We start from the raw sequence: 14412 nt of genomic DNA, 5'->3' as shown, positions 1-14412 counted from the left end.
CTGGCTCCCGAGTGAAGTCTCTGACCTCTAGGCCCATTCTGCCACACACACACACACACACAAAAAAGACTACACTCCCCACAAGCCTCTGCGGCAGCTTCCGCAGGCGCTTCCGGAAGCTGGGGTTACCTAGGGAAGTCATTTCCGATTGGCGAATCTAGCCGGAGCAGTGCGCGAACTATCAGGCGTGCCTTGGGTACAGTGTTTCCTGCACCGGACCAACTGAATTCCCTGGGCTGAGCCTCCATAGCATGCGAACTAGCTTATGTGAGCACTATGTAGATTAGACTTCGTGCTGCCTGCGGGACACAGGCAGGGCAAAACCGCCTCCCAGCGTCTCAGTTGAACCCTTACCCTCAACACCAGTGCACTCCTGTGGGTGGCCTGTAGTCACCTTCCTCTTGTCGAAGTCCTCAGAGTTAGTGACAGACTCTCATCCCGTTTCTGGAGGAGGGAAGCCTCACTCAGGATGGAGTCTGGCTCTCTGGCCTCTTATCTAAGATCCAGATTCAGATCTGTACTACTGGAGCCGGGCGTGGTGGCGCGCGCCTGTGATTTCTGTAACCCCGAGGGAGGCTGAAGCTGGAGATGGCTTGAGGCCAGGAGTTAAATATATATATTTAAAAAATAATAATATTTTTTAAACTGGGCTACGCTGGCACCTTGTGCAACATGGCAATTGGGGTTTTGCAGATCAGGCCTTCAGCTCATAGGAGGAGCTTTAAATCTTAATGGCAAATACAAATTGAATTAAATTTTATTTGTTACTGAAAGGGAAATAAACCTGACCTCCCGCCCTTGGAGTATTTCCATAAGAAATCTATGTGTAAATGCCGCTTTGATATGTACCTGACACTTGAAACGCTGAATAAGCACCTGCCAGCTTTACAAAATAGGAATGTTTCCCCGAAAGGTCTGGTGAGCCATCTCTTTGAAATGTAAACAGTGACGAAGATAGTGCCCTTATCTCCCTGTCACCTTGGGAGTTTAGCTTAGGTGCCTAGCTCCAAACTGGTAACCGCCCGCTTGTCATAGATAAAAGTTTTATTTTTTATTTTTGACAAAGGCAGTTAAAAGATGGCTACTCCAATTACCAGGTGAATTTAGGATAAACTATGAAAAATTGTACAGCAAACAATGGCAAATCCTCTTACAAGGGGGCAAATTACCATTAATTTTGAGGACATGTTTGTAATAGGTTGTATCTGCCCAACTAGATAAAAAGTAAGATCTCTTTCTGTCTGGCATCTGATTAGCAGGTTGTATATGATGTGCTTCCCAGTCCAGTTCAATATTATTTGGTAATAAAACTTATCTTTATTTTCTACGTTTGTGTAGGGGATTTTCTGGGTTAGCAGGAGATTTTGTTTTTATTTTCTCCACCACCCCCTTCCATCCTCTTATTTCTTTTTACCTTCCCAATATCAGCCTTCTGAGACTTCTCTGTTCTCCAGTACTCAGGAGATAGAGAACAAGGCCCCAAGGCCATTGTGAGCCAGAAGACAGACAAACAATTCTTGATATCCTGTCCTGGCTTTCACAGAAAGGACCAATTCCCTTCTCTTGTCTTGGAGGCTGCCATGTTAGTACTGGGCAGAATCTGTTACTGAAGCACCAGAGGTTGGGTCTAGGTCCTGCTGCTTGCCAGTCAGAAAGCCAATCACTGAGACAATGAGTATTGCAAGGGAAGAAGGCTTTAATTGAGTGCTGCAGCCAAGAAGATGGGAGATCAGTCTCACATCCATCTCCCTGACTGACCAAAATCAGGGGTTTGTGTAGCAGGGAAGAAACGTAACTGTGGGAAAACAGAAATTAGGGAGAGATAAGAAAGAGGATTTGGAACAGGAATCAGGTGATTGGTTAGGCAATCATGACTGATGAGGAGTGTGGGTTCTCATTGTCTAGATGCAATGATTTGGTAAGTTGTAGCTCCTTGATACTATCTGGGAGGCCTGATGGTTCGTTTTCCTGAGAAAGGAACGCAGGACAAATGTGACCTTCTCAAGTTTTAAGACTGGGGGAATCCATTTCTTTTCTTTTTCTTTTTCTTTTTCTTTTTTTTTTTTTTTTTTTTTTTTTTTTTTTTTTTTTTTTGAGACAGGGTCTTGCTCTGTCACCCAGGCTAGAGTGCGGCGGCATGATCACCACTCACTGTAGCCTCAACCTCCTGGGCTCAAGTGAGTCTTCCACCTCAGCCCCGAGTAGTTGGGACTACAAGCGCATGCCACCACACCTGGCAATTTTTTTTATTTTTTGTAGAGATGGGGTTTCACCACATCGCCCGGGCTGATCTTAAATTCCTAGGCTCAAGTGATTCTCCCACCTCAGCTTCCCAAAGTGCTGGGATTACAGGCACCTGGCCTGGAAGGACCAATTTCTGTTTATTCAAAGAAACCATAAACATCAGTTCTGTGGGACAATTGGGACAGTTTCAAATCCAGCCCCTGATCTGGAGCGCTCCCTCAGCATCCCTCTGTGCTCCATGTGACTGTTATTCATCACGCGAATAAAATCTATGGAACAGTTTAATTAAAAATACAAGGACAGAGGTGACATCAATGGGAAATCTCTGTCCCTTCTGTTTAATTTTGCTGTGGACCTAAAATTCCTCTAAAAATGAAGTCTATTCATAACAGAAAAATTAGGAAAATTTTGCAATGTTTTACTTGCCCCTCACCCTGCTTTCCTCCCTGGCTCTTCAGCAGTCTCAAAGCCTACATTCACAGCATGGGATGCAATTATGACAGACCCACAGCTAACGTCATACTCAGTGGTGAAAACTGAAAACTTTTCCCCTAAGGTCGGTGACAAGACAAGGTTGCCCACTTTTGCCACTTCTATTCAATATTGTACTGGCAGGTCTGTGTACAGCAATTAGACAAGAAAAAGAAAAGCCATCCGAATGGGAAAGGAAGAAGTAAAACTATCTCTATTCACAGATTGTGTGATCTTATATATAGTAAAGTCTACATTTCTATAACTAACAAGCAATTTGAAAATAAGAAAATAGTTCCATTTGCAATCGCATCAAAAATAATAACATATTTAGGAATAACTTTAACCAAGAAGGCACAAGATTTGTACACTGAAAATTACAAATAATTGCGGAAAGAAATTGTATAAGCTCCAAATAAATGAAACTACATACTGTGTTCATGGGTTGGAAGACTTAATATTGTTAAAATGGCATTACTCCTCAAAGCAATCTACAGATTCAATGCTATCCCTGTAAAAATTCCAATGGCCTTTTTGCAGAAATGGAAAAGTTGATCCTAAAGTTCATAGGGAATTTTAAGGGACCCAGAATAGCCAAAACAATTTTGAAAAAAACAAGGTTGGAGGACTCACTCTTCTTAATTTTAAAACTTAACACAAAGCTTCAGTAATTAAAACAGTGTGGCACTGCCGTAAGCATAGACATAGACCACTGGATAGGATTGAAAGTCCAAAAATGAAACCATAGAGAAATGGTTAATTGCTTTTCAACGAGGATGCCAAGACCATTTAAAGGGGAAAGAATAGCCTTTTCTTTTTTTTTTATTTTTTTTTTTTGAGACGGAATCACTCTGTCGCCCAGGCTGGAGTGTAGTGGCTGGATCTCAGCTCACTGCAAGCTCTGCCTCCGGGTTCACACCATTCTCCCACCTCAGCCTCCCAAGTAGCTGGGACTACAGGCGCCTGCCACCTCGCCTGGCTAGTTTTTTGTATTTTTTAGTAGAGACGGGGTTTCACCATGTTAGCCAGGATGGTCTCCATCTCCTGACCTCGTGATCCACCCGTCTCGGTCTCCCAAAGTGCTGGGATTACAGGCTTGAGCCACCGCGCCCGGCCCTCAAGAATAGCCTTTTCAATAAATGGTGCTGGAACAACTGGATAACCGCAAGTAAAAGAATGAAGTTGGACCTCTACCTCCCACTATATACAAAAATTAACTCAAAGACGATAAAGATCTAATTATAAAAACTAAAACTCTTAGAAGAAAGCATAGGCATTAATTTTCATTACCTGGCATCTGAAAAGTTGTTTCTTAGATATGACACCAAAAGCAGAAGCAACAAATGGAAAAATAAATTGGGCCAGTCGCAGTGGCTCACCCCTGTAATCCCAGCACTTTAGGAGGCCAAGGCAGGAGGATCATTTGAGCTCAGGAGGTCAAGACCAGACTGGGCAACACAGACCCTTCTCTACCAAAAAAAAGAAAAATTCCCCAAAAAATAGCTGGGCATGGTGGTAGGCACCTGTAGTCCCAGCTACTTGGGAGGCTGAGATGGGAGGATAGCTTGAGCTTGGGAGTTCCAGGCTGCAGTGAGCCGTGATTGTACCACTGCACTCCAGCCTGGATGACAAGAATGAGACCTTGTCTCAAAAAAGAAATAGAAATTTATCAAAACTTAAAACTTTGTGCACCAAAGGACACTACTGGAAGAGTGACAAGGCAACCCACAAGAATGAAAGAAAATATTTGCAAATCGTATATCTGATAATGGTCTAGTGTCCAGAATATATTAAGATGTCTATGACTCAATAACAAAAAGACTAACAACCCAATTTTTTTTTTTTTTTTTTTTTGAGGCAGAGTCTCGCTCTGTCGCCCGGGGCTGGAGTGCAGTGGCCGGATCTCAGCTCACTGCAAGCTCCGCCTCCCGGGTTCACGCCATTCTCCTGCCTCAACCTCCCAAGTAGCTGGGACTACAGGCGCCCGCCACCTCGCCCTGCTAGTTTTTTGTATTTTTAGTAGAGACGGGGTTTCACCGGGTTAGCCAGGATGGTCTCGATCTCCTGACCTCGTGATCCGCCCATCTTGGCCACAACCCAATTTTTAAATGAGCAAATGACTCGAATAAAGGTTTCTTCAAAGAAGTAAGTGCATATAAAACAGCCATCAAGAACACACCAAAAAAATGCTTAATGTCACTAGTCATTAGAGAAATGCAAACTAAAACCATAATAAAATGCCACTTCATGCCCACTAGAATGGCTATAATAAAAATACTTTTTTAATGGAAAATAACAACTCTTGGCAAAGATGTGGAGAGATTAGAACCCTTATACTGTACATTGCTGGTAAGACTTTAAAGTGTTCTTTCTGTTGGGGAAATCCGTTTGGTGGTTCCTCAATAAGTTAAACATAGAATTAGCATATGACCCAGCATTTCCACTCCAAGCTGTGTGCCCCAAAGAATTGAAAACAGGTGTTCAAACAAAAACTTGTATAGCATGTTTACATCAGCACTATTCAGAATAGCTGAAAGGTAGAAACACTCCAAATGTTCATCAGTTGGTGAATGGATAAGCAAAATATGATAAATCCATACAATTGAATAGTATTCAGCCATAAAAAGGAATGAAGTATTGATGCATGGTATAACATGGATGAACCTTGAAAGCATTATGCTAAGTGAAAGAATCCAGACACAAAAGACCACATACTGTATCATTCCACTTAAATGAATTTATATGTCCAGAATAGGCAGATCCATGGAGACAGAAAGTAGATTAGTAGCAGGGTCTAGTGGGAAGGTGAAATGCAAAATGACCACTTAATGGGCACAGGATTCCCTTTTGGGGTGATGAAAATGTTCTGGAATTGCCATAATGGGATGTCTTAATTGAAGAATCACATAAAAGGAAAAAGAAATTTAAAAATAATAAATACAAAGAAAAACAACAACAACAAATGAAAATTTTCTGGAATTAGATAATGGTGATTGTTGGGCAATACTGTGAAGGTACTAAACGCCTCTGTGCAGCTTAAAATGGTTAAATGTGAAATTTCTTCTATTAGAATGAATTGAGATAAATATCACCTTTATATGAGCTAAAAGCCAAGGATACACACTTGCCTCAACTGCACTTTTCTTCTTCAAGTAAGACCAAATTAAATTTAGCTAGGGAGCATTTATGGAAATGAGCTTGAATCGCCTGTGTTCTCAAAAGAATCTTCAAAAGGATTCAAAAGTACTTAAGACGCTCAAAACTTCAAAGATCTTAGAATTTCTCTTATTGGGAGTTATAAGCAATTATAGTGAATCAAAGCAGTATTTGTGTAAATGAGCCCATAACCATACATGTTCTCAAAGAACCTTCTTGTTGCTAGTCAAATCAAAGTAAGATGAATCCAATCAGTATTTGTAAAAATAAGCAGTCTAAAAAAGCTCAATATTGTTTATATATATATATAAATATCTTTGGAAAAAAAATTTTTAAAGACTAATACTGTGTGTTAAATGAATTAGAAGCCAAAGCGGGCCAGGCATGGTGGCTCACATCTGTAGTTCCAGCACTTTGGGAGGCCAAGGCAGGTAGATCACTTGAAGCCAGGAGTTCAAGACCAGCCTGGCTAATATGGCGAAACCCCATCTCTACTAAGAATATTAATACAAAAAATTAGCTGAACTTGGTGGCATGCAACTGTAGTCCCAGCTACTTGAGAGGCTGAGGCACGAGAAATGCTTGAACCCAGGAGGCGGAGATTGCAGTGAGCCAAGTGAGCTGAGATTACACCACTGCACTGCACTCCAGCCTGGGTGACAGAGCGAGACATTGTATCAAAAAAAAGAAGAAGAAGAAGAAAAAGAAGAAGCCAAATCAGAAAAAGGAAGGAAAAAAAGACTAATACTGCAGTATTAGTAAACACAAGTTCAAACATTCTACTCAATTTATTGCTGATTAGAATACATTGATATTAATGTAAACTTTAAACAAACCAGGTAAGAAACGCACTTTCATCTCGCTTATTATTTGTCAGAGCTGTTTATGATATTTGTGAAAAGGCGTTCTGAATCCCATTTTTTTTCTTTTTAGCCTCAATATATTACCACATTAAGAATCCCATATTGTTCTTAATAAATTTACAAATGTAGTCAAAAGCATTCAAAATATATATTGTTATATGGAGGAATTACAATGACTCAGCAGGATTTGTGAAATCAACTTAGAATTGTTCTCCAAAGAATCATAAAAAATATTCCAAAAGCATTCAAAAGTACTCCAAATCTAACTTCTTTTCTGAACTACTATTGCTAACTAGATAGCTAGTGATAACTCGAGACACATGTATGTCCTGGAGCCTCTCTTTTACATACTCTAGTTATTCTAATTATGTCTAGTTACCTAGTTAGTCTGGGTTATCTTGTTATCTCTACTTGTCAATAGTTCTCACTAGTTGTATGAACAAGAAATAAACTATAGTTAACAAAAATGTATGGTTGACATTCTTTGCTTAACATTTGCCCTTCGTGAACCCGGGAGGCGGAGCTTGCAGTGAGTGGAGATCCGGCCACTGCACTCCAGCCTGGGTGACAAAGCCAGACTCCGTCTCAAAAAAAAAAAAAAAACAACATTTGCCCTTGACTTTGATCTTGGGCATGAACTTCAACCTTAGACTTCGAGGTTCAATATAAGGGTGAGAGACAGGCTCAGGTGATGGTACCAGAGTGAGCCTCACACAGTCAGGGCGATGATCTGTATCTGCATCATCAGGAGGATCAGAGTAAGGGTGAGTGTCAGGGTCAGTGGCTGTGAAAGGAGGAGGGGGGTCAGACTCAGAGTGAGATTGAGGGTGAAGGTCAGAGTCAGAACGGGGTGAATGTGAGGCTGAATGTCAGGGCCAGACTGAAAGTGAGAGTGATGGTCAGATTGAGGTGATGAAATGAGAATGGGGGCTAGGATGAGGATGAGGTTGAGAATTAGGGTGATGATCAAGGTTGGGGTTTGGGAGAGAGCAGGCTGTTTGATTCAGGTGAGAATCAAGGTGAGGATGAGAGTCAGGGTCACAGAGATGTTAAGGATGTGATGTCCTGGTGCGTGCCTGTAATCTCAACTACTCAGGAAGCTGAGGATTGCTTAAGTCCAACAATTAGAGGCCAGCCTGGGCAATGTAGTGAGACCCTGTCTCAAAAAAGGGAGGGGAGGCCGGGCGCGGTGGCTCAAGCCTGTAATCCCAGCACTTTGGGAGGCCGAGACGGGCGGATCACGAGGTCAGGAGATCGAGACCATCCTGGCTAACACTGTGAAACCCCGTCTCTACTAAAAAATACAAAAAACTAGCTGGGCGAGGTGGCGGGCACCTGTAGTCCCAGCTATTCGGGAGGCTGAGGCAGGAGAATGGTGTGAACCCGGCAGGCGGAGCTTGCAGTGAGCTAAGATCCGGCCACTGCACTCCAGCCCCGGCGATAGAGCGAGACTCCGTCTCAAAAAAAAAAAAAAAAAAAAAAGGAGGGGATTGTGATTTAGAGTAAAGGTGGGGCCAGAGTGATGCTGTGAGGGTCAGAGTCACGGTTAACGTCAGGCTGAGGGTGAGGGTTAGTGTTTGATTTAGGATCAGAGTAGGTCCCAGTGAGGATTAAAGTCAAAGTGAAAGCAGGTGCACAGTGAGTGTGAGCATGGGCATGAGAGAGAGATCAAAGTCAGTGTCAAGGTGAGGGTCCACCTGAGGAATAAACTCAGAGTGAGGATGAGTGAGCAGGGCAGGGTCAGGGCAACAGTGATGATGAAGGTCTGGTTTAGAGTCAAGGGCAAGTGTCAAGATGAAGCTGAGGGTCAGGATGAATGTGAGAGTGAGGGAGAGTGAGGTCTAGCTGAGGATGAAAGTGAGAGAAAAAATGAGAGTTAAGTGCAATTCAGGTCCAGTATAGGAGGCTCAGGTCAGGTTTAAGGCAAGGGTCGGGATAAGGGTTATGATCACAATGTGGGTCAGGTTGAGGATAAAGGTCAGGCTCAAGGCCAGAGTGTTAGGGTAAAGGTGGGCATGAGGTTCAGGGTCAGGGAGAAGATGTGAGTGAGTTGACTTTGAGGATGTCTTTCATGATTAGTGTCAGTGTCACGGTCATTACTTTTTGTGCCTTACAACAAATTGGGATGAACCTAGTCAATTTAAGTCAGAATCATACATTCATATCTAAGGTAACTTACTATGGTGAATTCAATCAAATATATATGAAACTAAGCAGAATAGTTGAAAACAGACAGGAAACCATGCTTCCAACTAAGGTTCAGGTCCAGGTTCGGGAATATTTCAAATGAAATGTCCCATTGTGCATTAGAGCATATTTAAATGAAACCAAGCTGTTTATGTCAAACGAGCTCAGAATCTGTCATTCTTCCTGAATGAGACTGAGCGCTCCAGAGAAATAGAACCAACAGAATTTGTGTGTGTTTATATATTTGTGTATGTGTACACACACACAGGTATATATATAAATATACACATACATATATACACACATATACAGCCAATGTATATGTGGGTATATATACACACATATACACATAGCAGGAGAGCCAATGGTGCCATTCCAGTCCAAAGGGACAGCCTGCTGAATAATTCCCTCTGGTCTTTTTTTTATTTTTATTTTTGAGATAGGGTCTTACTCTGCACTCTGTCACCCAGGCTAGAGTGCAGTGGCATGATCATGGCTCACTGCAGCCTCGACCTCCTGGGCTCAAGCAATCTTCCCACCTCAGCCTTCCAAGTAGCTGGAACTACAGGCACACACTACTATGCCTTGTAGAGATGGGGTCCCCCTCTGTCACCCAGGCTGGTCTTGAACTCCTAGCCTCAAGTGATCCTCTCACTTCAGCCTCCCAAAGTGCTGGGATTAAAGGAGTGAGCCATTGCCCTTGGCCTCAAATTTTTATTGCTTGTTAGAATAAATTGACATGAAAGTAAGCTTTATCTAATAATAATTTTAAAAAGGTGAGAAACACACGTCATCAAAACTGTACTTAGAGCTAAGACAAAGGGAAACATTGGTATGTGAAAGACATCTCAAAATCACCTATTGTCCTTAATAAAATTTTTTTTAAGTACTCAAAGATTTATTTATTTATTTATTTATTTATTTTTGAGACAGAGTCTCACTCTGTTGCCCAGGCTGGAGTACAGTGGCTCGATCTTGGCTCACTGAAACCTCTGCCTCCCAGGCTCAAGCGATTCTCCTGCCTTGGCTTCCCGAGTAGCTGGGATTACAAGTGCGTGCCACCACATCCGGCTTTTTGTATTTTTTTGTGTAGAGATGTGGTTTCACCATGTTGACCAAGCTTGTCTCGAACTCCTGAGCTCAGACAGTTTGCCGACCTTGGCCTCCCAAAGTGTTAGAATTACAGGCATGAGCCACCTTAAAGATGAGAGCCTTAAAGATTGATTTCTATTTGGGAGAATTATAATGAATCAAAAGCAGTATTCGTGTAAAGGAGCTCATTCTCACATTGCTCTTAAAAGATCCTTCTTATTGCCAGTTAGAGCAAACTAAGTAGAATCTAGAATTCTGAAGCCAACATAGAATCACTAATTGTTGTCAAATAATCTTTTGTACTCCAAAGTACTCCAAAATGTACAAAGGTATTCAAAAGTGCCAAACTCTAACTTCTGATTGCTAAATAGCTACCCCTCCAGTTCCACACTCACTCACAACCTACAACCCTCCCTTATAGACATTGCCTTCCAACATACCATGTGTCCTCAGCCCCGTGTCCACTTCCCTACACCACTTGCCGCACGTCCACTGAATATCTATGCCCTGACACTCACCCACACACCACCTACCTCTGCCCTATAAACCACTCAGTGCCTACCCTTGCAGCCCACGCCCACCGATATGGTTTGGCTCTGTGTTCCCACCCACCCAAATCTCATCTCGAATTGTAATCCCCACATGTCAGGGGAGGGACCTGGTGGGAGGCGATTGGCTCATGGAGGTGGTTTCATCCATGCTGTCCTCGTGATAGTGAGTTTGCACAAGATCTGATGGTTTACAAGTGTTTGGCAGTCCCCTGCCCCCCTCTCTCTTTCCTGCCACCACATAAGACATGCCTTGCTTCCCCTTCACCTTCCACCATGATTGTAAGTTTCCTGAGGCCTACCCAGCCATGTGCAACTGTGAGTCAATTAAACCTCTTTCCTGGCCAGGCGCGGTGGCTCAAGCCTGTAATCCCAGCACTTTGGGAGGCCGAGACGGGCGGATCACGAGGTCAGGAGATCGAGACCATCCTGGCTAACACGGTGAAACCCCGTCTCTACTAAAAATACAAAAAACTAGCTGGGCGAGGTGGCGGGCGCCTGTAGTCCCAGCTGCTCGGGAGGCTGAGGCAGGAGAATGGCGTGAACCCGGGAGGCGGAGCTTGCAGTGAGCTGAGATCCGGCCACTGCACTCCAGTCCGGGCGACAGAGCGAGACACTGCCTCAAAAAAAAAAAAAACCTCTTTCCTTTATAAATTACCCAGTCTTGGGTAGTTCTTTATAATAGTGTGAAAATGGACTAATCCACCCATTCACCACCTTCTGACCCATACTCATTCTCTACTTACTCCCTCAAATATCCAGTAACCTACCCCACATTACATACCAACACCCTACCCACACCCTGCCACAAACTCCTTTACTACACTCTCATAAGGATTCTGACACTGACACCCTAATCCTGACTGTGACACTGACCCTCCCTCTGACCCTGTACCTCCAGCTCACTCTCACACTCACTCTGGTCCTAACAATGAGCCTGACCTTCACACTCACACTGACTCTGAACTTCGCCTTTGGATTCGCCTCACCTCACTGAATAGAACAAAATAACCAGCCTCCTTGAACAAGAGGAAACTCTTTAGCAGACTGCCTTTGGACTGGAACTGCACCATTGGCTCTCCTGGGGCTCCAGCCTGCCAGCCTTCATAATTGTGTGAAGCAATTCCTTATACTAAATCTCCATGTGTGTGTGCATGTGGTGTATACGCAAATAAATACACATTCTATTGGTTCTTTTTCTCTGGAGAACCCTGACTCATTCAGGAAAAATGACAGATTCTGAACCCGTTTGACATAAACAGCTTGGTTTCATCTAAATACGCTCTAATGCACAGTGGACATTTCATTTGAGATGTTCCTGAAGCTGGACCTGAACCTTAGTTGGAATGTGGTTTCCTGCCTGTTTTCAACTGTTCTGTTCAGCTTTACATATATTTAATTGAATTCACCATAGGGAGATGATTCTGATTTAAATTGTCTAGGTTCATCCTAATTTATTGTAAGTCACAAAAAAATAAGGAAATTTAGAGAACAATGGTGATTGTAAGATTATTTTCTCTAATGCTGCTTAGATTCACGTAATTTGGCTCTAAGTTATTTTTATCTGCTCTATCTCATCATTTCACACTTATTAAGGGAGAAAGTCTGGTTCTTAGCTTGTTTACTGCTTGGTTGTACATAGTTTAATCTATATTTCTACTAACTTAACATAATAGAGTACTTTGGAGGATAATGACTGCTTCTGAACTAGGTTTCACTAATACTGCTTAGACTCACCTTAATTTAATGCACTTTAAGATTCTATGTTTGTGGCCGGGTGCGGTGGCTCAAGCCTGTAATCCCAGCACTTTGGGAGGCCGAGACGGGCGGATCACGAGGTCAGGAGATCGAGACCATCCTGGCTAACACAGTGAAACCCCGTCTCTACTAAAAAATACAAAAAACTAGCCGGGCGTGGTGGCGGGCGCCTGTAGTCCCAGCTACTCAGGAGGCTGAGGCAGGAGAATGGCGTGAACCTGGGAGGCGGAGCTTGCAGTGAGCTGAGATCCGGCCACTGCAGTCCAGCCTGGGCGACAGAGCGAGACTCCGTCTCAAAAAAAAAAAAAAAAAGATTCTATGTTTGTATTCTACGTGCATGTTATGAGCTAGCTTGTATATATTATGAAGTTTACATATCATTTATTAAATGTATAAATTTCATTTATAATGAATGAGTGATTTTGAACTTGACTTCATTTATATCACCTAATTTATGTGCTACTAGCCAGGCGTGGTACCTCACACCTGTAATCCCAGCACTTTGGGAGGCCAAAGTGGGAGGATCTCTTGACCCCAGGGGTTAGAGATCAGCCTGGACACCATGGCGAGACCCCATCTCTATTAAAAAGAAATAGTTTTTTTTAATTAACATATGTATTACATATGCCTAGCTACACTTTAATTATTCCTAAGAGGTTACAATCACTTTTCAGAACAATGTCTGATTCTGAGCTTGTTCATTAATATACTGCTTATTTTTTTATTTTTATTTTTATTTTTACTAGATATGCTCTAACTCATCTTAAAGAGGAGAATCTGTGGGAAATGGGTCTGGGAAGATCATTGGTCAGCTCTGGTCCCAGTAACTTGGGCAGACACCCCCTGTAAAGCACTTGTCAACATGGGGACTTGTCTTCTTCGCAGAAAAGTGGTGACTCACACCATGGGCAAGTGGCAGATATTCAGCCTCTGGAAGAGAATACTGGGGACAATTGCTGGCAGCACATGTTGGCACTTGGACTCTGAAGCAAAAAATGGGGACTTCACTTCTGGAGGGAGAGGTGGGGACACAGCCCCAGGGCAGGGGGAGGGGACTTAGCTTCTTCGGGGAGATGCAGGGAGGAAGCTTCTGGAGTGGGAAGTCTGTAATGAGTGGCATGGATTTAGTCTGTAGAACTGAAATCAAAACTCATCTACTAGAAGGGTTAAGTGTAGACGCAGCCTTTGGGACAAGTGGTGAGGACATAGCGTCTGGAGGGAGAAGCAAGAACGTAGCCTCTGCTGAGGGAAATGAACATGTAATCTCTGGGGCAAAAGATAGGTACTTAACGTCTGGCATTGAAATCCAGACCCAGCCTCTGGAAGAAGAGTGGACTTACCCCCTGGACAGGTGGTGGAAACCTTGCTTATGGGACAAGCATTGGGAATTCAGCCACTAGAGTCAAAATCAGGGCAGGCATAGACTCTGGGGCAGAAAGTGGAAACTTCACCTCTGGGGTGAACAGTGGGGGCTTCTTCTCTGGAGTCAGATGGGGACTCAGCGTTGGGAAGAATACAGTGGACTTTTTATATTCTGGAGACAGAAGTAGCCTTTACGGAAAGAGATAGCAATAGCCCGTAGAGCCCAAATCCAGATGCAGCCTCTGGAGGGAGAAGTAGGGCCCTCAACTCTCAGGAGACCTCTGGGAACTCAGATTCCAGCTCTAAAAGCAGAGCCCTAGACTCAGGTGTGGGTAGTGATGTAGTCTCTGAGGCAAGAGATGACTTCTCCAGTTAGAACTGGGGCTCAGCCTCTGGAGAGGGAAGTGTGGACCTAGCCAGTGGGACTATGGTGAAGACGCTTAGCCTTTGGATGGAGAAGTAGAGTCAGTCTCTGGTGTGGGAAATGGGAATTTAGATTCTGTGTGGGAAGTGGGGATTCAGCTTTTGAAGTGGGAGATGTGGTCTTAGCCTCTGAAGCTGAAAATCTGGACTCAGTTTCTGGAGGGAAAAGCTGGCACATAGTCGTGGGTGATCGCGGTCAAAATCAGTTCCACAAAGAGGGGCCTTTATGCCAGGCTGGAGGAGCTCCCCCTAGTGAGTGAAGGAAGTAGGACACTTTGAAATGAATGTTTCTCAGCCTGTTTGCACAT

Source organism: Trachypithecus francoisi, unplaced genomic scaffold (assembly GCF_009764315.1).
Source record: "Trachypithecus francoisi isolate TF-2019V2 unplaced genomic scaffold, Tfra_2.0 Lachesis_group21, whole genome shotgun sequence".
Taxonomy (NCBI): Eukaryota; Metazoa; Chordata; class Mammalia; order Primates; family Cercopithecidae; genus Trachypithecus; species Trachypithecus francoisi.
Note: the sequence above shows the minus strand (reverse complement) of the source record.